Below are 23,918 nucleotides of genomic sequence, written 5' to 3'. Positions count from 1 at the left end.
AATTGAAAACAATCACAGTAAGGTACTTAATTGTCACCCAGAAATGATTTAAAATTGAGATAAAACGGCTGCATTTGACCTTTTATGCCATTTTAAGTGTTAGAGTAGACCAGCTCTCTCACATGTTGTCAGCAGTGGGATTCGCCCCAGTCTACCACAGTGACCATGTTATTTTTGAGTTCAGACATGAAGTTTTAGCATCTTACAAATATTTTTAAAACTTCCAGTTTTTTAAACTCCCTTCACTCGCATGTAAGAGGGAGCCTTGCGCTACTGGTGCTGGCACATGCGCAGAACAAATACACACCGCTGGAACACTGATTCAACTTTTTACGTGTCCTTATTAATTCGAAAGATTCCTCAGAAAACCAGGTGTTTTAATCGGTGTATGCTTATTTTGATTTTGACCTTACGCTGATTACAATGAGCAGAGTAAGGTGTTTACATGAGTATTTCCAGACGTGGCCTACTGCCGTAATCAGTTTAATATTGAATTATTAGTGTGCATGTAAACATACTCAATATTTGCAGCCATAGGTGATAATGGGCTCGTTTCTCTGCCTAGGCGTTGCTTACTGACGCCTGCCAAAACTTACGACTTGTTAGGTATTTTACGTGTCAGCTAACCACATATGTTAAAGAAATCTGTCAGTCGATGACACAGTTGATGACGTGGCATGTAACCATTGGTTGATGCATGCAATGTTTGAGCAGGGGAACGCGACCAATATCTTTCTAGGAGCTGATCTGTTCTAATGTTAATGAAGATTTTAATGGATGAAGCTACTCCTTGAGCAGTGCTGCCTTTTCGATCCTATCAGTATCAACTCATGCCTCAACGACGCACTTATGTAAACATTGTCTCTGCGTGGTGTTTTAGGAAACACATGTTACATCTTTGGCCATTGTAGGAAAGATTCATCGATAAAACACTTGTAAGTATAAATTCCATCGCTATCGCAAAACCGGGCCCAGAACAGGATCGAACTTTTAATATAACCAGGAAAGTTCCATTGAGGTCAGAAGACATCATTCCCAAGGGATCTAATAGGAATAGGCCTATGTTAAATGTGTGAAAGAGGGAATCTTAAACTGTGTGGACTCTATGCACTGCACCCACAATATCCAGTAGTGAGCAGCAGCAGTATGGAACATAGTATGGAGCCGCTAGGCATACTGAGCTAGCTGAGATTAGATAAGAGGAAGTGCTGAATATGTGCTATACTGGGTCTGGTACATTGGGCAGTCAAGGAGCCAGCTAGTGCCCTCCTCTCAGTACTGCTGATAGACATAATTGAAAAACCACGCTGATTATTGATATCTGACAAACACCCAGCTGACTGTTTTTCATTACATATTGGACTGCATGAGAGGGAGACATAAGATTCTATTTTTATACTTCATGCGTTTGAAGTTTGAACATGGTTTCAAATGTATTAATTGTTTAAATGATAGTGAGAACACACTCCATGTGTCTCTTTTTCACAAGACACAAGTAAGTTCCCAAGAAGCCAATTTGATTATGTAGTCACAGTCTCTGGCACACTTCTAGCTTCTTATGTATCTCCAACACATCCATTTACAGCCAAGAGCTGGTGATGTGCAAGCACTGCCAACTACGCCAACTAGGTTTGAATAATTCCTGTAACTTGAACCTCCAAACCAGAATTTCTGGAATTCACTTAAATTTTACAACGCTAACAACTATTCATAATCCTGTTGGGTTTTATGATAGCTTTAGTAATCATATGAATGTACATAACAACATGCCATGCTACCACTGTTGTCTTCATTTTATTGAGATTTGTGGAAGAGCTATGTGCTGCTGGGCAATTGCTAATCCTGCATGCCAATACATCCTCCGTTTCCAAACGTTTTGATCCCAAGGCACCAAGTGAACACGACCTAGTTGTCTTTGTATTATGGACCCATGAATAACCTCTCTCTGTCCCTGTGTCCTCTCTCTCCCCTCTTCCAGCTGCTGTGCCAACCGTGCCCCGGTGGCTCTCTGCAGCGTGGGGGCAAGGAGGGATCAGCATGCCGCTACCAGTAATACGGAACACAAGGCCCATGGACAGGGCAGGACAGTCTGGCCCAGGAGGACCCTGAGATGTGGGGCCTGCTGCGGAAAGAGGACAGACAGTGCATCTCACCGCTTCAGAGGTAAACTGAGCTGTCAGGCTGGCACTGTCAGTTTAGTAATTACAAGACACACTTAGGCCTAATCCCATTCACTTTCAATCAGTGGCTGTATGTACCAAAAGTCTCAGTGTAGGAGTGCTGATTTAGGATCAGTTTAGCCTTTTAGATCACAATGAATACAATTACATGGACAAAGATACACTTGATAGCCTACATATGACCCCAGATCCTGATCATTAACAGACGTTCACACAGGCAGCCCAATTCTGATCTTTTTTCCACTAATTGTTTTTTTGACAAAATCACATCTGACCTTGTTACATCAGATCTTTCTCAGATATCAGAACTGGGCTGCCTGTCTAAACGCTAGTCTCGAAAACCTTCCCTAAAGCAACACAGTGACTAAGGTTGGTTTCAATGATATGGGCTCTTTTAGAAGAACTCCGTCACTGCTTGGGTCACTAGTTTATTCGCTGTTTTTGGCATGGCTACCTTAACGGAGCACGCAGGGTACATGCCCAATTTCCCCGTTTGGGGTCCCCATTGGTTTTGTTATAATGTTTGAGCAGAAGAACACAGAATTAGCCATGGCAAAATGCTTGGAATTGTAAGAAATTAGCTTGCACACTGCAAAATTCTCTTAGCTCCATGTAAAAATTAATAGAATTGCAGGAAATTACCTGAATAACAGCACATTTCTCTGCCTCCAATTTCTGGACGATTTAAGCCAGGCACCCAACCCCATCCCCCCTCCCTTCCATTGCCTTAGCCAAAAATGAAAAAATTGGGGGAAACACTGTACACATCATTAGATAAATCAGTGCATTTTTTTGTTTCCATTCCATAAACATTTGAAGGAACCAGGATATTTTTTTTACTATTCAAACAAAGACACATGATGAAAGGACGTGACCCAACTCTGTGTTTGCTGGTCTGTGACCCACTGACACCGCCCCCGGTTAGAGGGTAATAAGGGAGCGCAAGAGTTAATACACACAGGAAACTTCATTCAAACACACACACACACACAGAGAGAGCAAGAGATGTACATGGGTATGGATCTGTAATACTGAAATGAAAGGAATACACACATTTACATTTAAGTCATTTAGCAGACGCTCTTATCCAGAGCGACTTACAAATTGGTGCATTCACCTTATGACATCCAGTGGAACAACCACTTTACAATAGTGCATCTAAATATTTTAAGGGGGGAGGGGGTGAGAAGGATTACTTTATCCTATCCTAGGTATTCCTTAAAGAGGTGGGGTTTCAGGTGTCTCCGGAAGGTGGTGATTGACTCCGCTGTCCTGGCGTCGTGAGGGAGTTTGTTCCACCATTGGGGAGCCAGAGCAGCGAACAGTTTTGACTGAGCTGAGCGGGAACTGTACTTCCTCAGTGGTAGGGAGGCGAGCAGGCCAGAGGTGGATGAACGCAGTGCCCTTATTTGGGTGTAGGGCCTGATCAGAGCCTGGAGGTACTGAGGTGCCGTTCCCCTCACAGCTCCGTAGGCAAGCACCATGGTCTTGTAGCGGATGCGAGCTTCTACTGGAAGCCAGTGGAGAGAGCGGAGGAGCGGGGTGACGTGAGAGAACTTGGGAAGGTTGAACACTAGACGGGCTGCGGCGTTCTGGATGAGTTGTAGGGGTTTAATGGCACAGGCAGGGAGCCCAGCCAACAGCGAGTTGCAGTAATCCAGACGGGAGATGACAAGTGCCTGGATTAGGACCTGCGCCGCTTCCTGTGTGAGGCAGGGTCGTACTCTGCGGATGTTGTAGAGCATGAACCTACAGGAACGGGCCACCGCCTTGATGTTAGAGTGTGATGAATAGAGCAGGATGAATGTACGCATATCAAATAGAACACAACAGTGGATAGAAATGGAACAGAACAGCAATAGCCCAACAGGTAAGGACTGTTTCTAAGGTAATAAGCATGTATTACACAGTGGTAATGTTAGCAATGGTTGCTGATAGTAATAAATGACAGCAGTGCAAGAAAGGACTATTTACATGACAGTAAATAACCTAAAGCAGAGCTACAAGCCAATGAGATGGCATACATACTTAACATAGTAATTGCTAAATAATTATGACAGAGGTACAGTATAGCCAAGCTAAACAACAGTAACAACATGCACATAAGTCCACCCACGTTCTGAGACTGGATTATCACCGTCCAGGCCCTGGCTGTATTTATAGCCTTGCCATGGATCTGTCCGGCCAGTGCAGTGCTAGCGAGCATGCATGACCAGTGCATGAACAGTGTGTGGATGCATGGGGAGAGTCCGATTGGCTGAAGCAACAAGCTGGAGGGGATCGATATCTCTCAAGTGAGGGGGAGAGGTAAACTACGCGGCGCCAGCCAGACATAAACAAACACACGCTGGTAAATAGTCCTACAGCGCCCTCGGCAGGGAAATTCGTAACACACGGGTCCTTTATATCCTGTGAAGTTCCTCATCCTCTCTCCTCCTCCCTCAATTCCTCCCTCCTTCCTTCCTTCCAGCCCTGCAAGTCCTGCTTAGTGGAGTATATCAGCTTCCTCTCAACACAAAACTGGCCCACTTTAGTCTGAGATAAAGCTGATATCTTCATACCGCCCTCTTTCTCTCCTCTGAAACACACACACCCTCGCCTCCTCTCGGCAGGCTGGCTACAGCCAAGGCGTCCTGGTTGAGGTGCCACTAGCTCAGCTTGCTGCTACTCCGCTTGCCTTGCTTGTTTTAAAAGGACAACACGCAGGCAGCGATTGCATTTCCAAGTCTAATGTGAGGAATGGGGATGTTTCTCAGCATGGCACACGCACACGCACACAGCAGAAATCTGTGTGTGTGTGCGTCTAAGCTATTACCTGAGCCTTTATGTTATCGCTCATATCCTTCTCTAGTGGAGGTCTGAGAGGCATTAGCATACAACCCTATAGGGAGGCCCCTGTGCCAGACGTGTGTGTATCAGCGAGTGTGTGTGTGGCAGAGCGTGGCCTGACACCCGACAGGCGCTGTGATAATCTGGGCTGGGAGTGTCAGAATGCCACACTGAGGTGCCTGTCTGTCCCCTGTCACCTCCATGACACTGTGAATAGTGCTTACAGTCCCCTCGCTCTCCATGGGTGGGAACTGACACTGTAGTTATGGTGGTTATAGCAGGCCTAGGATTCCCCACTAGCACCACTGGCAAAAAACTGTGAGGGTGTTCAGAATTCTGATTAAACGTTACACGGTGCATTACCACCGCTTAGTCTTCCCCCTACTTTATTTTCCATGCGCGGCCCAAAGGCGAACAAAGTATTATCCAGGCCCTCTACCACCAAAACTGTCAATGGAACCCAAGCTCTCTTAGGCGGGGGGCAACCGAGCCAGTTGAATAGGATGAGAAACATTGCCACCGCTTATAGAAGTGGTTGTGCTTTTTCGCCCTTTTCCTTTTGTTGTTGTTGTAGATAAGTGTATGAAGACTGGGTTCGATAGTGTAATGATTGCTACGGGCTCCAGGGGAGATTTCTGCTAATCACTTAGCAGTTTTGAATTTAACAAGGTCTTGTCCTTCTGTCTCCTGCATTGATCTGATCCCAACGTACATGTTTCTTCAGGTTTTTCTCTCCTCCCTACAGAACTTCTGCAGACTGGCTGCTCTCGAGGTCCAGGGATCCTGCATCAACAACAAGTTCTCAGAGGGGTACCCAGGCAGGAGGCAAGACTGCGGATACTGCAGGACTAGGCACTAGTTGAGGTAACAGATCAGTGGTGTAAAGCAGTTTTTTTGTTGTTAATTATTTGTGTTTTTCACATTTTTGGCAGGAATTATGTTTCTCCCTCTCCATTATTTCAGTCCCCAGACGGTCCACTGCATTTACTACGTAATGAAATGAAATTACTGGAATTGTCAGGTTGAATGACTAACAGATGGACAGAATATACTCTGTCCTCTGGTCCTCTCCCACCTCCTACACACGCACACCCAAACACACACACCTACTACACACCTTTTCACCCAATTCCCATGAACATGTCAGAGCAAAAACCAAGCCATGAGGTCGAATTAATTGACCACAGAGCTCCGAGACAGGATTGTGTCAAGGCACAGATCTTGGGAAGGGTACAAAAACATTTCTGTAGCATTGAAGGTCCCCAAGAACACAGTGGCCTTCATCTTTCTTAAATTAAAGAAGTTTGGAACCACCGAGTCTCTCCCTACAGCTGGCCGACCGTCCAAAGTGAGCAATCGGGGGAGAAGGGCCTTGGTGACCAAGAACCTGATGGTCTCTGACAGAGCTCCAGAGTTTGGTTGAAATGGGAGAAACTTCCAGAAAGACAACCATCTATCTCTGCAGCACTCCACCAAACAGGCCTTTATGGTAGAGTGGCCAGACGGAAGCCACTCCTCAGTAAAAGGCACATGACAGCTCGCTTGGAGTTTGCCAAAAAGGCACCTAAAGGACTCTCAGAACATGAGAAACAAGATTCTCTTCTCTGACAAAACCAAGATTGAACTCTTTGGCCTGAATGCTAAGCGTCACATCTGGTGGAAATCTGGCACCATCCCTACTGTAAAGTATGGTGGTGGCAGCATCCATCTGTGGGAATGTTTTTCATCGGCAGGGACTGGGAGACTAGTCAGGATCGAGGGGAAAGATGAATGGAGCAAAGTACAAAGAGATCATTGATGAAAACCTGCTCCAGAGCACTCAGGACCTCAGACGGGAGAAAGTTCACCTTCCAACAAGACAATGACCCTAAGCACACAGCCAAGACAATGCAGGAGCGGCTTCGGACAAGTCTCTGAGTGTCTTTGTGGCCTAGCCAGAGCCCTGACTTGAACCCGATCAAGCATCTCTGGAGAGACCTGAAAATAGCTGTGCAGCGACACTCCCCATCCCACCTGACAGCGTTTGAGAGGATCTGCAGAGAAGAATTGGAGAAAATCCCCAAATACAGGTGTGCCAAGCTTGTAGCGTCATACCCAAGGTGCTTCAACAAAATACTGAATAATAACGTAAATGTGATATTTCAGTTTTGTATTTTAATACATTTGCAAACATTTAAAAAACAGCTGATGCTTAAAGTTAGTGAGGGAGATATAAGACTCCAACCAGTGATTTTTGCAAGGCATACTTTTGATTCTTCAAAGTACCAACCCTTTGCCTTGATAACAGCTTTGCATACTCTTGGCATTCTCCAAACCAGCTTCACCTGGAATGCTTTTCCATCAGTCTTGAAGGATTTCCCACATATGCTGAGCACTTGTTGGCTGCTTTTCTTTCACTCTGTGGTCCAACTTATCCCAAACTATCTAAATTTGGTTGAGATCGTTGATTGTGGAGGCCAGACCATCTGATGCAACACTCCATCACTCTCCTTCTTGGTCAAATAGCCCTTACACTTTACTGTAGGTGTGTTGGGTCATTGTCCTGTTGAAAAACAAATGATAGTCCCACAAAACACAAACCAGATGGGATGGCGTATCGCTGCAGAATGCTGTGGTAGCCATGCTGATTAAGTCACCAGTGAAGCACCCTCACACTTTCACACCTCCTCCTCCATGCTTCACGGTGGGAACCACACATGCAAAGATCATCCGCTCACCTATTCTGCATCTCACAAAGACACGGCAGTTGTAACCAAAGAATTGCACATTTGGACGCATCACATTTGGACGCACAGGACAGAATTCCACCGGTCTAATCTACATTGCTTGGCCCAAGCAAGGCTCTTCTTATTATTGGTGTCCTTTAGTAGTGGTTTCTTTACAACAATTCGACCACGAAGGCCTGATTCACGCAGTCTCCAGTTGATGTTGAGATGTGTCTGTCACTTGAACAATGTAAAGTAATTATTTGGGCCGCAATCTGAGGTGCAGTTAACTCTACAGCAGAGGTAACTCTGGGTGTTCCTTTCCTGTGGCGGTCCTCATGAGAGCCAGTTTCATCATTGCACTTGATGGGTTTTGTGACTGCACTTGAAGAAACTTGAAAATTCTTTAAATTTTCCGGATTGACTAACCTTCATGTCTTAAAGTAATGATGGCTTGTCGTTTCTCTTTGCTTATTTGAGATGTTCTTGCCATAATATAGACTCTGTATTTTACCAAATAGGCCTATCTTCTGTATACCACCACCCTTTGTTTGTTACTACACTATTCCAAATGTGTTATTTCCTAGTTTTGATATCTTTACTATTATGTACACAATGTAAAAATAAAGAAAAACCCTGGAATGAGTAGGTGTGTTCAAATGACTGGTACTGTAAATGAGTGCATAATAAAAATGGTGACATTTTACAATAAATTGATTACCTAAATTCCCACCAAATTGCCTGAACTCCATTAATCATTTGTCCATGCCAACGTTGTATATGTTATAATTAGTGATGCACCGATATGACAATTTTGTCCGATACCGATATCCAATATTTTGCTTGCCAAAAAAACTATACCGATATTTAACATTTCAGCGGCCATTCTAGTACAGTTAAATCGTTAAATAGTTAACACACACACATGGACGCAGCAGCCTAAGGTACTGCATCTCAGTGCAAGAGGCGTCACTATAGTCCCTGGTTCGATTCCATGCTGTATCACATCTGGCCATGATTGGGAGTCCCATAGGGCGGCACACAATTGGCCCAGTGTTGTCTGGGATTGGTCGGTGTAGGCCGTCATTGTAAATAATAATTTGTTCTTAACTGACTTGACTAGTTAAATAAAGGTTACACACACATACACACCACACTGACCAAAAAGTTATTTTGTTGTCATTTACATGTGTCCCCATTACCAGTAAAACAAAATCAAAACCTATTACTTTCACCTACTTGCTGTGCTGTTTCATTGTTCATTTGTTCAATCGTGTCATTCTCTACCAGGATTTCATCATACATGTCAAGCAGTGAAGTTTCAGCTCTGTCTGTCTGTGGCCTCTCTTCCTAAGTGCTATGTATGTAACATTTCACATAAACCCTGTTTCTTGAGTGCATCGAAGTAGCAGTCCTTGTACATAGCATCGAGCATGGTGGTGACAGTAAAGAGAGAATGCCACCGAATCGCTTGTTCACAGCCTGTGTCGGCAGTTTTGTTGAGCAGGCATTTCAATGCCATGACAGAGGGTATCAGGTCGCTGCAGGCGCAGTTGATGAGCTTATTTCTCGAGTCAGTTGTTCGAATGGAGCTAGCTAGTGTGTTCATGTTTCCAAGTATCAAACATGTTCTCAAATGCCGTTGAAATGTCAGTTCGACTTGTTAACTGCTCGATCCACACAGCAGACATTGTGGGCTAGGTTAGGAATGCTGTGTTGCACGTGTAGCGCAACATTTTACGTGGCGACATTACATCATGTACCTACGTTAAATAGGTATGCACGTCAGCTTTGACATCGGTTTTGCACATCGGCGTTAAACTAGACATTGGCCCGATGTTGGCATTTTTAGCTAATATCGACCGATTCTGATACCTTCACCGATATATCGTGCATCTCTAGTTATAATTTAGTCAATATATGATGGATACATTTTTTCCCAAATGTTTGGAGTATTTGTATCCAACTATTGCATTTACCAGAATGATATTTTCAAGCTTTTAACAATTTTGATGACTGTTGCTACATTATCTCATACTATATCTCTGTCTCCATTTCTATCTTACATTTACATTTACATTTAAGTCATTTAGCAGACGCTCTTATCCAGAGCGACTTACAAATTGGTGCATTCACCTTATGACATCCAGTGGAACAGTCACTTTACAATAGTGCATCTAAATCTTAAAGGGGGGGGGGGGTGAGAGGGATTACTTATCCTATCCTAGGTATTCCTTAAAGAGGTGGGGTTTCAGGTGTCTCCGGAAGGTGGTGATTGACTCCGCTGTCCTGGCGTCGTGAGGGAGTTTGTTCCACCATTGGGGGGGCCAGCGCAGCGAACAGTTTTGACTGGGCTGAGCGGGAGCTTTCTCGATCTCACTTTCTCGATCTCTCTCACCAAGTCCCTGTGTCACGCCCTGATCTTGTTTCACCTGTCCTTGTGCTTGTCTCAACCCTCCTCCAGGTGTCGCCCACCTTCCCCATTATCCCCTGGGTACTTATACCTGTGTTTTCTGTTTGTCTGTTGTAGCAAACAGAGCGAGCAGGGGCGCGAATGAGACCCACAGCCACTGCTTGTTCCTCATCTCCCTAAGTGCAGTGGTGTTACCTTTGCCATCTCTGCTGAAAAAAATCTTAGGGGAATCTCTGCAGGTGATCAATGTAGTGTGTTGTGCTGATCAAGGCTTTGGTGTGTGTGCGTGTGTGTGTGTGTGTTTGCAAAGTTTGGGTGTGTGTGTGCCTATCTGTGTGTGTTGTGATGGGGATGTGATCAATGGTGTGTGTGTCTCCTCTCCTCTGCGTGTGTCTGTGTGATGGATGAATGGGCAGGCCCCCACTGTAGGAGAGATAATAGGAAATCAACATGCCGGCCGGCGGGGACCACTCTATCCTACTCTCTCACTCACACCACTTTGTCCTATTCTCTCTGTCCTCCATCCTCAAAATGATCTTTACCTTGATGTAGTGAGGGGCGGTGTGTGTGAGACCACCTTGATGGAGTGAGGAGGGATCTAGAGATGGGAGATTTTTCCTCTGTCTGAATAAAGCAGGTTTCCCTGTCCTTAATAACCTCTTGAGGATAGGGAGACGATAGCGTCTCAACTTGCCAATTGCCAGAGGAAATGCAGAGCACCAGATTCAAATAAAATGCTATAAAATTCAAACTTTCATTAAATCACGCATGTAAGATACTCAATTAAAGCTACACTCGTTGTGAATCCAGCCAAAATGTCAGATTTTAAAAATGCTTTTCGGCGAAAGCATTAGAAACTATTATCTGATAGCATGCACCCATCTGCACCAGTAGTAAACAAAAGAGCTAGCGTAGCAGGCGCTACACAAAACGCTGAAATAAAATATAAAATATGCATTACCTTTGACGAGCTTCTTTTGTTGGCACTCCAATATGTTCCATAAACATCACAATTGGTTCTTTTGTTCGATTAATTGTCACGCCTTGGTCTTAGTATTTTGTGTTTTTGTGAATTATTTGGTCAGGCCAGGGTGTGACATGGGTTTAATATGTTGTGTTTCGTATTGGGGTTTTGTAGGCATTGGGATTGCGGCTGAGTAGGGGTGTAAGCATAGGTTGGCTGCCTGAGGCGGTTCTCAATCCGAGTCAGGTGATTCTCGTTGTCTCTGATTGGGAACCGTATTTAGGTAGCCTGGGTTTCACTGTGTATTTCGTGGGTGATTGTTCCTGTCTCTGTGTAGTGTTCACCAGATAGGGTGTAATTAGGTTTCACGTTCCATTTGTTGTTTTGTATTTGTATAAGTTATTTCATGTATCGCGATTGTTTCATTAAAGACATGAGTAACCACCACGCTGCATTTCGGTCCGACTCTCTTTCAACAAACGAAGAACGCCGTTACATTAATTCCGTCCAAATATATCGAAAATGTCAATTTATAAAGCGCGTTTGATCCAGAAAAAAACAGCTTACCAAAATACAACGTCACTACAAAATATTTCAAAAGTTGCCTATAAACTTTGGCAAAATATTTCAAACTACTTTTGTAATAAAATGTTAGGTATTTTTAAACGTTAATAATCGATCAAATTGTAGAAGGGGCAATCTGTATTCCATACAGGACCGAAACCAAAGCAGCACTGCTGTTCACGTCTTGCGCAACTCACAAATGTGTCCCCAGTTCCGAGTTGGCCTACTTCCTCAATAAACAAAGGAATAACTTCAACCATATTCCAAAGACTGGCGACATCGTGTGGAAGCGGTAGGAACTGAACATGGATTGCTATTAAATATCCAATGGCAGACAAAGTTGTCAACAGAGAACGAAAAACAAAATCTGAGCAGTTAGTTCTCGGGGTTTTGCCTGCTACATAAGTTCTGTTATACATGATTCGAACATTTTTGAAACTTCAGTGTTTTCTATCCAAATCTATGAATGGTATGTATATCTTATATTCTTGGCATGAGTAGCAGGAAGTTGAAATTGGGCACGCTATTTATCCAAAAGTAAAAATTCTGCCCCCTATCCTCAAGAGAAGCTGTGGGCGCAAAGCTTTGGGGTTGATGACAATTGTATGCGACCGATATGGAGAAACGTATACCTTTTCAGTGCATTCTGCCTGTATGCATAGGTTTCTCACTCCCTCATTTAGCTGTAAAGCTTCAGTCTCTAACAGGTGTTTGTGTACTTGTTCATCCCTTTCTCCCTCCATCTCTCACACTTGCCTTCCATCTCTCTTGCCCTCTCTCCTTTCCTCCCTCTCACCAGCCTGCCATATGACTCACTGGCTACAACCAGCTGGAAGTGACTGCCCGTCTCTTCCGACCCAAGGTGATCATTTCAGGTACCAGCGCCTATGCATATGTCATTGACTATGCTCGCTTTATGAAGGTACAGACAATTTATTTTACTACCTCTCTGTCTCTCTCGTGCTTTCTGTCTTCTCTGTCAGTCTTCTATATCTCTCATCTCTCTGTCTGTTTCTTTCTTGGTCTTCTCTTTCTCTCTCTCTCTTTCAGATTCAGATAAGATATTATAGCATGAATGACAAGGCCACGGATGCTAAAGCAAAGTGAGATGACCAACAAATCAAATCAAATCAAATTTTATTTGTCACCTACACATGGTTAGCAGATGTTAATGCGAGTGTAGCGAAATGCTTGTGCTTCTAGTTCCGACAATGCAGTAATAACCAACAAGTAATCTAACTAACAATTCCAAAACTACTGTCTTATACACAGTGTAAGGGGATAAGGAACATGTACATAAGGATATATGAATGAGTGATGGTACAGAGCAGCATACAGTAGATGGTATCGAGTACAGTATATACATATGAGATGAGTGTGTAGACAAAGTAAACAAAGTGGCATAGTTAAAGTGGCTAGTGATACATGTGTTACATAAGGATGCAGTCGATGTTGTAGAGTACAGTATATACATATGCATATGAGATGAATAATGTAGGGTAAGTAACATTATATAAGGTAGCATTGTTTAAAGTGGCTAGTGATATATTTACATCATTTCCCATCAATTCCCATTATTAAAATGGCTGGAGTTGGGTCAGTGTCAATGACAGTGTGTTGGCAGCAGCCACTCAATGTTAGTGGTGGCTATTTAACAGTCTGATGGCCTTGAGATAGAAGCTGTTTTTCAGTCTCTCGGTCCCAGCTTTGATGCACCTGTACTGACCTCGCCTTCTGGATGATAGCGGGGTGAACAGGCAGTGGTTCGGGTGGTTGATGTCCTTGATGATCTCTATGGCCTTCCTGTAACAACGGGTGGTGTAGGTGTCCTGGAGGGCAGGTAGTTTGCCCCCGGTGATGCGTTGTGCAGTCCTCACTACCCTCTGGAGAGCCTTACGGTTGAGGGCGGAGCAGTTGCCGTACCAGGCGGTGATACAGCCCGCCAGGATGCTCTCGATTGTGCATCTGTAGAAGTTTGTGAGTGCTTTTGGTGACAAGCCGAATTTCTTCAGCCTCCTGAGGTTGAATAGGCGCTGCTGCGCCTTCTTCACGACGCTGTCAGTGTGAGTGGACCAATTCAGTTTGTCTGTGATGTGTATGCCGAGGAACTTAAAACTAGCTACCCTCTCCACTACTGTTCCATCGATGTGGATAGGGGGGGTGTTCCCTCTGCTGTTTCCTGAAGTCCACAATCATCTCCTTAGTTTTGTTGACGTTGAGTGTGAGGTTATTTTCCTGACACCACACTCCAAGGGCCCTCACCTCCTCCCTGTAGGCCGTCTCGTCGTTGTTGGTAATCAAGCCTACCACTGTTGTGTCGTCCGCAAACTTGATGATTGAGTTGGAGGCGTGCGTGGCCACGCAGTCGTGGGTGAACAGGGAGTACAGGAGAGGGCTCAGAACGCACCCTTGTGGGGCCCCCGTGTTGAGGATCAGCGGGGAGGAGATGTTGTTGCCTACCCTCACCACCTGGGGCGGCCCGTCAGGAAGTCCAGTACCCAGTTGCACAGGGCGGGGTCGAGACCCAGGGTCTCGAGCTTGATGACGAGCTTGGAGGGTACTATGGTGTTGAATGCCGAGCTGTAGTCGATGAACAGCATTCTCACATAGGTATTCCTCTTGTCCAGGTGGGTTAGGGCAGTGTGCAGTGTGGTTGAGATTGCATCGTCTGTGGACCTATTTGGGCGGTAAGCAAATTGGAGTGGGTCTAGGGTGTCAGGTAGGGTGGAGGTGATATGGTCCTTGACTAGTCTCTCAAAGCACTTCATGATGACGGAAGTGAGTGCTACGGGGCGGTAGTCGTTTAGCTCAGTTACCTTAGCTTTCTTGGGAACAGGAACAATGGTGGCCCTCTTGAAGCATGTGGGAACAGCAGACTGGTATAGGGATTGATTGAATATGTCCGTAAACACACCGGCCAGCTAGTCTGCGCATGCTCGGAGGGCGCGGCTGGGGATGCCGTCTGGGCCTGCAGCCTTGCGAGGGTTAACACGTTTAAATGTCTTACTCACCTCGACTGCAGTGAAGGAGAGACTGCATGTTTCCGTTGCAGGCCGTGTCAGTGGCACTGTATTGTCCTCAAAGCGGGCAAAAAAGTTATTTAGTCTGCCTGGGAGCAAGACATCCTGGTCCGTGACTGGGCTGGATTTCATCTTGTAGTCCGTGATTGACTGTAGACCCTGCCACATGCCTCTTGTGTCTGAGCCATTGAATTGAGATTCCACTTTGTCTCTGTACTGACGCTTAGCTTGTTTGATAGCCTTACGGAGGGAATAGCTGCACTGTTTGTATTCAGTCATGTTGCCAGACACCTTGCCCTGATTAAAAGCAGTGGTTCGCGCTTTCAGTTTCACGCGAATGCTGCCATCAATCCACGGTTTCTGGTTAGGGAATGTTTTTATCGTTGCTATGGGAACGACATCTTCGACGCACGTTCTAATGAACTCGCACACCGAATCAGCGTATTCGTCAATATTCCCATCTGACGCAATACGAAACATGTCCCAGTCCACGTGATGGAAGCAGTCTTGGAGTGTAGAGTCAGCTTGGTCTGACCAGCGTTGGACAGACCTCAGCGTGGGAGCCTCTTGTTTTAATTTCTGTCTGTAGGCAGGGATCAGCAAAATGGAGTCGTGGTCAGCTTTTCCGAAAGGGGGCGGGGCAGGGCCTTATATGCGTCGCGGAAGTTAGAGTAACAATGATCCAAGGTTTTACCACCCCTGGTTGCGCAATCGATATGCTGATAAAATTTAGGGAGTCTTGTTTTCAGATTGGCTTTGTTAAAATCCCCAGCTACAATAAATGCAGCCTCCGGATAAATGTTTTCCAGTTTGCAAAGAGTTAAATAAAGTTCGTTCAGAGCCATCGATGTGTCTGCTTGGGGGGGGATATATACGGCTGTGATTATAATCGAAGAGAATTCTCTTGGAAGATAATGCGGTCTACATTTGATTGTGAGGAATTCTAAATCAGGTGAACAGAAGGATTTGAGTTCCTGTATGTTTCCTTCATCACACCATGTCCCGTTAGTCATGAGGCATACGCCCCCTCCACTCTTCTTACCAGATAGATGTTTGTTTCTGTCGGCGCGATGCGTGGAGAACCCGTTGGCTGTACCGCCCTGGATAGCGTTTTCCCAGTAAGCCATGTCTCCGTAAAGCAGAGAACGTTGCAGTCTCTGATGTCCCTCTGGAATGCCACCCTTGCTCGGATTTCATCAACCTTGTTGTCGAGAGACTGGACATTGGCAAGAATAACACTAAATAATTAAATAATGGTCATTAGAGAAAGGGGAAAACATATACTGAACAAAAATTTAAATGCAACATGTAAAGTGTTGTTAACATTCATGAGGTGAAATAAAATATCCCAGAAATGTTCCATATGCACAAAATGCTTATTTCTAATATATAATAATAATATATGCCATTTAGCAGACGCTTTTATCCAAAGCGACTTAGTCATGTGTGCATACATTCTACGTATATGGGTGGTCCCGGGGATCGAACCCACTACCCTGGCGTTACAAGCGCCATGCTCTACCAACTGAGCTACAAATGTTGTGCACAAATTTGTTTACATCCATGTTTGTGAGCATTTCTCTCATTGCCAAGATAATCCATCCACCTGACAGGTGTGGCATATCAAGAAGTTGAATAAACAGAATGATCATTACACAAGTACACCTTGTGCTGGGGACAATAAAAGGCCAGTCTAAAATGTGCAGTTTTGTCACACAACACAATGTCACAGATGTCTCACGTTTTGAGTTAGCCTGCAATTGGCATCCTGACTGCGGGAATGTCCACCCGAGTTATTGTCAGAGAATTTAACCCTTTCACGCATACCATCACACGGGTGTTTTCGTTCTACAGTGGTCCCTGAAGCATAAAATCACACACGTGTGATTAGAACGCTTATTTAGAACGGACAGTTTTGAATGACGCAACAATCAGCATTTGAGCTGGACAAACTATTTACACAAACATAGTCCTTACAAAGTTATGTCCAGAATGTGAGCAGTTTATTTTGGGATGCAATGTTCAGATATTCACAGAAGTATTTATAGCATAACACAATCATCCAAATCTGAAAAATGTAGGCTACAGTTGTCAGAGCGCTAACTGAGGAAAGATTGACGCAACACAAGTGGTCATATTTTCTAACTCTCGGCTGACATAAACTACAATATGAATTAGCTAATAGCAATTACTAAGTATAATTAATAACATCACGGGTGAGCTCACCATTGATCTAAATAATGGAGTAAAACACTTTCTAGAAATCTAAAATAATCCAACGATGATTAGTTTCAGCGTGCACACATTTCCTCACAGAAACCAAAGATAATAGAAGACAAGATGAGTTTGGTCTGTTTATAGTATGCATGTTGAAGGAGTGTGTCGTCTACCTTCGTTCACATCCCACCATTCACTTCCTGAAGTTCTCAAAAAATGAGTGAACCCTTACCTCATTTTGTTATAACGTCTTTCTATAACATCCAAAACCCAGAATGCATTGTATGTCAACAAACATGGCTCCACTCATAGCTGGACTTAGCTTAGCTCATCATAATCAGTACAACCTTCAAAAAAGTATTTTACACACAATGTGCAAATTACAATCTATGCAAGAATCGGAATGCATGATTTATCACCGGTAATTGAAAAACATGTTAATAAAACAGTAAATATATCAATAATTACCACACAAAACATTATCTGATAGTGATTTATTGATACAAATGGCGCATGCAGGCAGTCAATCGCGTAACCTCTTACTCCCACTCTCAGCCATTCAGTGTTGTTGTTTATGTATGTACCTAGTGAGCTAAGCTGTAGCATTAACAATGTCTTTCAAAAGGAGACAACTTCTGGAGATTTAAAAAAATTCTGACAATGAGTCTGAAAGTCCAGAATCAGATTCTGACAGTGACAGTGAGGAGCTTCCCCCCAACAATGGAGAACCCTGAATCTGAGGACCCCTTGTCCACTGACAAAGTCCCAGTTCCCTTTAAAGATGCTGGTGGTGATGGAGGCAGACCGACAGTGGATGAAGTACAGAAGTTCTGTGGTAGCTCGAAGGCTGCCAGCCATTTCACCCCTCCTGGCCCTGCTGTTTTCTTTGATGAGGCCCAGTCTGGAGTGCAACACCCCTTGCCATTTCCATCTGAGGTAGAGTGCTTTAAGTTGTTTCGGACAGAGGAGCTGTTGGGAGACATAGCAGAGACCAATCGCTATGCCTTGGAGCTACAGGGGAAGAGAGAGCAGCCAGGAGTGGGGAGGACAACCACGATTAGAGAAATGTATACCTTCCTGGTGACAGTCATTCTCATGGTAAAGAAGAACTCCCTAAGAGAATACTGGAGCGCAGGTCCTATGTTTGCGACTCCCTTCTTTGACACCCTATTTTCCCAAGACTTCTTCCTAGTTCCTGCTGCGATGGCTGCATTTCATCAACAATGCTACTGCCATCCTAAATGACCTGGCATACAAAATAAGAAATGCCAACGGCTGGCAGTAAAGTGGCATGACAAACAAGACATCTGTGTCCTTTCCACTGTCCGTATAGCAACCATGTTGGACACAGGGAAGGTGGACCACCTGACGGGAGAGAGAAAAATCAAACCAGAATGCGTGCTTGACTATAACCTCAAAATCGGGGCAGTGGATAAGGCTGACATGATAAACAGCTTTGTGGAATGCACTCAGAAAACAACCAAGTGGTATAAGAAGATATTATTTTGATTTTTCCAGGGTAGCTTCAAAATACAACAAGCCAATACGTCTCTGACGCAATTAGCATTGTTTACAGAGCTAATAGAATGTAGCGAGCAACATAAGCACGATTGAATACAACACCATAAAGGTTATGAAATGAGTAACGTTACCTCGCCTGTCTGAGGTTATAAGGAATATATACTAATATATTATGCTCCATACACACAGTGAGCTACAGTGGAACACGACAAACATGAACTATTATAACTTAGTGAGGCACTGACTTTGATAGAAACATAGTCTGGTTTTGAACATGGGTGTCTGTCTTGACGCCTCTAGCACTGAGACGCTGTGCCTTCGACAGCTGCGCCACTTGGGAGTCATAAGGCCAGGGTAGCTTCAAAATACAACACATGCTAATTACTTCTCTCACGCAATTAGCATTTGTTTTCCAGAGCTAATAGAATGTAGCTAGCTACCTAAGCATTGAGAATAACACCATAAAGGTTATGAAATTAATAACGTCACCTCGCGTGTCCACGGTTATAAGGAATGTACACAAAAACATTTTGCTACAGTAGAAACGACATAACACGACATGCAGAAACTATTATAACGCAATAAGGCACTTACTTTGATAGAAACGTACACATTTCAAGTTATTATTGGTAACGAAAACAACTATGACTGCGATGCAGGCAACATACGGGAAATGTGAACACGTGTGTGCAGGACAGGAGATGAGCAAATGTCTGCAGAACTGCACAAAAAAATGGGAAGTGTTTGGGGAATTTTGTCCGGGTCAGAAATGTCTAAAAAGTTAATTGGTCCGCAAAAGTAAAAATGACTACTTTTTATGTGAATGAATGAGGCGTAACACACCTCAATTCAAACTGTTCTTAGAAAATAAACTTGCTAGAAAATGGATTGAACTGCATAACACAATCAGAATGAAGAAAGCCCCATTTGAAATCCCTTATTTGTGTTGTCTTCCTAGAGTCATAAACTACTAGAATTTAGATATTTTATTCATTCAAAAACATAAAATACTGTCAATTACCGTCATACCATTATTATTTTTTTTAAATATTGTGATCTGATGTTTTGGCCATATCGCCCAGCCCTATACTTTGCAACCATACTGTAGTATTGGGGTCTTTTCAGTTGAATGCATTCAGTTAAGAAGAGACTATTTATTAGTGTTGAATTTGGCTCCTTTTTTGTAGGTGGGTGTTAATTAGACCTTCGTTCCAGAGTCCAGGGAAGCATCAAGTTTCCATTATTCATTTAAATAATTTAAGCAGTCCACCAGCTTAGGGATGCTCAGTCTGTCTTTAATTTTTACATTTTCAGTTGATCTTTTATTTCATTTGTTGTGATGGGGAAGTCTAGAGGATTCTGCTTAAGCTTAGTTGTTATTTCTAAATCCGCTAGTTTCTGTTTATCTGAGAGGGGTATAATTCCCAGAATGAGTTTTGATCTTTAGTTTTATTTTCAAATGCTTTTCTTTTTCTGAGTTTCTGCGGTTCTGGATTTTTTTTTCTCTGTAGCTAATGAAAGAGATTTCAGAGCATGATAAGGATCCACTACCTCTTGTCCATCCAGACCGAGTCCTTTCAGTTGCTGCTCACTCACTCAGTGATTCTGCTACCACTTGCATGAAAGACAGTTCGAAGAAACGTATTTGTCTACTGTAACCGTAATCTATTGCAAAGATAAGCACGCACGGCACAACAGGCAGTCTAGCAATTTCATGTTGTTTTCAGGATTTCATGCAGAATTTAGGCAAGCTATATGTACATAGCAAACAAGCAAGACACAGACAGGGTGTCAATAGCGATTTAATGTGAAACATTGGCTATTGGGAGGTAAAGATATATTTTTTAGCAACTCTGGCTATATGACAGTATAGAGGTTACATCCCACAAAACACTTATATTTTTGCCCTAATGCAATGTGAAGGCTGTGTCCTATTTCTGGCAAAATCCGTTGCAACAGACAGAGAAGGCTGTGGCCTTCATATTATACACTGAACAAAAATATAAACGCAAAATGTAAAATGTTGGTCCCATGTTTCATGAGCTGATTTGTTTTGTTGCACACAACACAATGCCCCACAGATGTCTCAAGTTTTAAAAAGAGTGAGCAGAGTTCCTCTGTGGAGATGGGAGAATCTTCCAGAAGGACAATCTCTGCAGACCTCCACCAATCAGGCCTTTATGGTAGAGTGGCCAGATGGAAGCAACTCCTCAGTAAAACCCAAATGACAGCCCATTCGGGATGTGCCAAAAGTCACCTAAAGACTCTTTGGCCTGAATACCAAGTGTCACGTTTGGTAACCCCTCCCCGGCGCCTACGGCACCAGCCGCAGGATGCCAACCAAAGGGATGATCCGGGGATCAGGAGCGGACCGGTCACCCCTGCTGATGCGCAGGAACCTGTCTCCAGCTGGGGGTGCGGTAAAACTGTCGGGCCGGCTGAGGCAGGCGAGCCTGTAGCGGCTCCCGGACCTGACGACATTCACAACGAAAACAAAAAACACTCCCTGATGCTTCCCTTAGGTGAGGCGTTATTCTGTAACATGTGAGCTGAGAGTCCGTAAGCAAGTTCAGGGAGTGAGTGTTTTAATTTAAAAAAAACGTAACTGTAATGAACACGATGGGAGACATAGAGCTGGTTTCAAGCGCAGAGTGCAGCAGGTGTTTATTGTGAAGGACCACAGGAGGAGGCAGGTAGCTGGGTCCAGGGGCAAGCAGAAGGTCATACACAGGGGTCCAGTACAGGCAGGGAAAAGGCTAGTAACGTTGTCCGGGGGATCAGGCAATAGGTTGATAACAGGAAATCCGATAGGCTAAAGTACAGGCAGGCAAAAGGAGTTGTTAGTGAGGCAGGCAAAAACTATCAAACACGGGAGGATTAAATTACAGGAAAAACAGAGCTCCGAATAGAAGTGTGTCACAAAACATACAACACCTCACAATGATGGGGTGCAAAGAACTGAACTAAATAGTGTGTGATAATGACATACAGGTGTGTGAACAGGTGATCAGAATTCAGGTGATTGGGATCTAGACAGTGAGCTACATTCAGGGGATCTACGTGTTTGAGAGTGTTAGTTGGAAGCAGACGATACAGTACCCCCCCTCCACGCGTGGCTCTTGACAGCCTAGGAAGCTGAACAGGGGGCCTTGGTCAGGACGGTTACGGTGGAAACTCAGAATCATTGCTGGGTTGAGGATGTCCTGGGCGGGGACCCAGGACCGTTCTTCGGGTCCGTACCCCTCCCAATCCACAAGGAAGTGGATGCAACCACCAAGATGCTTGGAGTCAAGGACTGCTTGGATGGAATAAGCCGGTGCACTGCCGATGTCAAACGGAGAGGGTGTGCCACTGGAGGATGGAGAGGGCTGTACCCCACAGGCTTGAGAAAGAACACATGGAAGGATAAGGAGATCCGGTAATGGTGGGGAAAATGGAGACGATAGGTGACAGGATTGATGCGGTGTGTTACTTTGAAGGGACCAATGAACGGGGAACTGCACTCTCCCATGGGAACACGGGGGTGGTATCCGAGGACACACTAAAAAGGAGTGAGATGGGAAGGAAAGCACCAGGGAGTTCTGTGTGTATTCGGGTCAGGCTAGATAGCGTCTCCACTTGTGTGGTAGGTGGGTGCAGTGTTGGCAAAGGTACGTCCCTATTTCCTGTTTCGGCCGTTCCGTGTGACCATTGGTTTGGGGATGGTATCCGGAGGATAGGCTGATGGAGACCCCAGTCGGTCGCAGAAGGCTCGCCACACCCTGGAGACGAACTGGGGTCCCCGATCTGAAATGATGTCTTCCAGGATCCCATACAGACGAAACACCTGTTGGAACATGCACTCGGCCATTTCCATGGCATTAGGTAGATGCGGAACGGGGATGAGTTGACACATCTTGGAGAAACGGTCCACTACCACTAAAATAGTAGTGAAGCCCGAAGAGTCTGGCAGATCAGTGAGAAAATCCATGGCGATGTGGGACCATGGTCTTTATGGTGTAGGTAAAAGCTTGAGCTTACCAGTAGTTGGCGAGGGCTCTTTGCCCATGCATAGACGGAACTAGAAAGAATGTAATTTCGGACGTCTGCTGTTAGGGATGACCACCAGAACTTGCGTTTCAGTAGCTCCGTGGTCCAGGTGATCCCGGGATGGCCAGAGCTCAGCGAGGTATGGCACCACTGCATTAGTTGGGGTCTGACAGACGTCGGAGCGTAGGTCTTGAATGTAGGGGTGCCGGGAGGTGCTGGGTCGTGGCGTAGGGCCTCTTGGACGGCTGATTGGATTTCCCACTGTATGGGTCCCACGACACAAGATGGAGGCAGGATGGGCTCGGGAGCTGGGTTAGAGGAAGTGGAGTCAAATAGACGGGATAAGGAATCAGCCTTCACATAATTCCTTGTCAGGCAGATAGGTGACAGTGAAGTTGAATCGGGCAAAGAAGAGTGCCCAGCGAGCCTGTCTGTGGTTGAGCCTCTTAGCACTTCTTAACTACTCCAAATTGCGGTGGTCGGTAGGCCAAGGAATGGGTGATGAGCTCCCTCCAACCAGTGGCGCCACTCTTCGGTAGCCAGCTTAATGGCGAGGAGCTCTCGGTTCCCAACATCATAGTTCCTCCCAGCGGGTGACAGTTTCTTGGAAAAGAAGCCACATGGGTGTAATTTGGGAGGTGTCCCTAACTGCTGAGAGAGAACTGCTCCTATGCTGACCTTGGCTGCATCAACCCCCTGTCACGAACCGGCTCAAAGCCTGTAACAAAGGGAGACAACGTGGAGATAAGGAGTAGCAAAATATATATTTATTAACTAAAGCAACTAAGGAAAATATCCAATGGTGTGTGTAATCAGTAATCAGTAGTGTAAGTGAGTGTTTTGCATGCATGAATGTGATAATGCAGGGTGATGAAAGGTGCCAAAGCAAACAAACAAAAGGCCACCAAGAACCACAACACAATCTACAACGGGTGTCTGCATGGAGAGAGTCTATTTATCCTGGGAGACACCTGGCCCAGGTGTTTCCCATGTAGCTGACGACCCTCTCAACTCCGCCCACCGGCATCCTAATAAGGAAACAAGAACAAAGACAGAATACGGCAGACAGAGTGGGAGGGTCGTCACATTCCCCCCCATAAAACCGGGGACCAACAAGGACCCCGGAACAACATACCAGCCTCCCGCGTCCCAAATTGACACAGGCCTCTGCGTCCCAAATTGACACAGGCCTCTGCGTCCCAAATTGACACAGGCCTCTGCGTCCCAAATTGACACAGGCCGCTGCGTCCCAAATTGGTGAGGGGTTATGTGTTCACACCTCCACCTGCCCCAACCAACCTCCTCCTCCTCAGACCTCAGCAACCTTTGCGCATAGGAAGCAATATTTAAGAGGAAAGAAGAACACAAGACCAGGAGGGAACAGACAGGAAAGATAGAACATGACAACCCGAAACCCGAAACAATGGTCAGTCATGTAAACATTCAGGAACATGGCACAAAAGACCAACAGCTACA

At 44.8% G+C, this 23,918-nt stretch overlaps 1 long non-coding RNA gene across 2 annotated transcripts in view; it reads left to right on the top strand.

The window, feature by feature from the left end:
- The first annotated feature begins 748 nt into the window (after positions 1 to 748).
- Positions 749 to 23,918, top strand: part of LOC124031641 — a 31,518-nt gene continuing 8,348 nt past the window's right edge. Inside the window, exons 1-4 of one of the 2 annotated variants that reach the window (XR_006838148.1) lie at positions 749 to 935; positions 1,979 to 2,163; positions 5,755 to 5,873; positions 12,455 to 12,577. This is a non-coding gene — a long non-coding RNA (uncharacterized LOC124031641). Of the gene's footprint in view, positions 936 to 1,978; positions 2,164 to 5,733; positions 5,874 to 12,454; positions 12,578 to 23,918 lie in introns of both variants that reach the window. The other variant, XR_006838149.1, reaches the window with a different exon arrangement.

Source organism: Oncorhynchus gorbuscha, linkage group LG03, assembly GCF_021184085.1.
Source record: "Oncorhynchus gorbuscha isolate QuinsamMale2020 ecotype Even-year linkage group LG03, OgorEven_v1.0, whole genome shotgun sequence".
Taxonomy (NCBI): Eukaryota; Metazoa; Chordata; class Actinopteri; order Salmoniformes; family Salmonidae; genus Oncorhynchus; species Oncorhynchus gorbuscha.
Note: the sequence above shows the minus strand (reverse complement) of the source record. Positions and strands in the feature narration are given on the sequence as shown.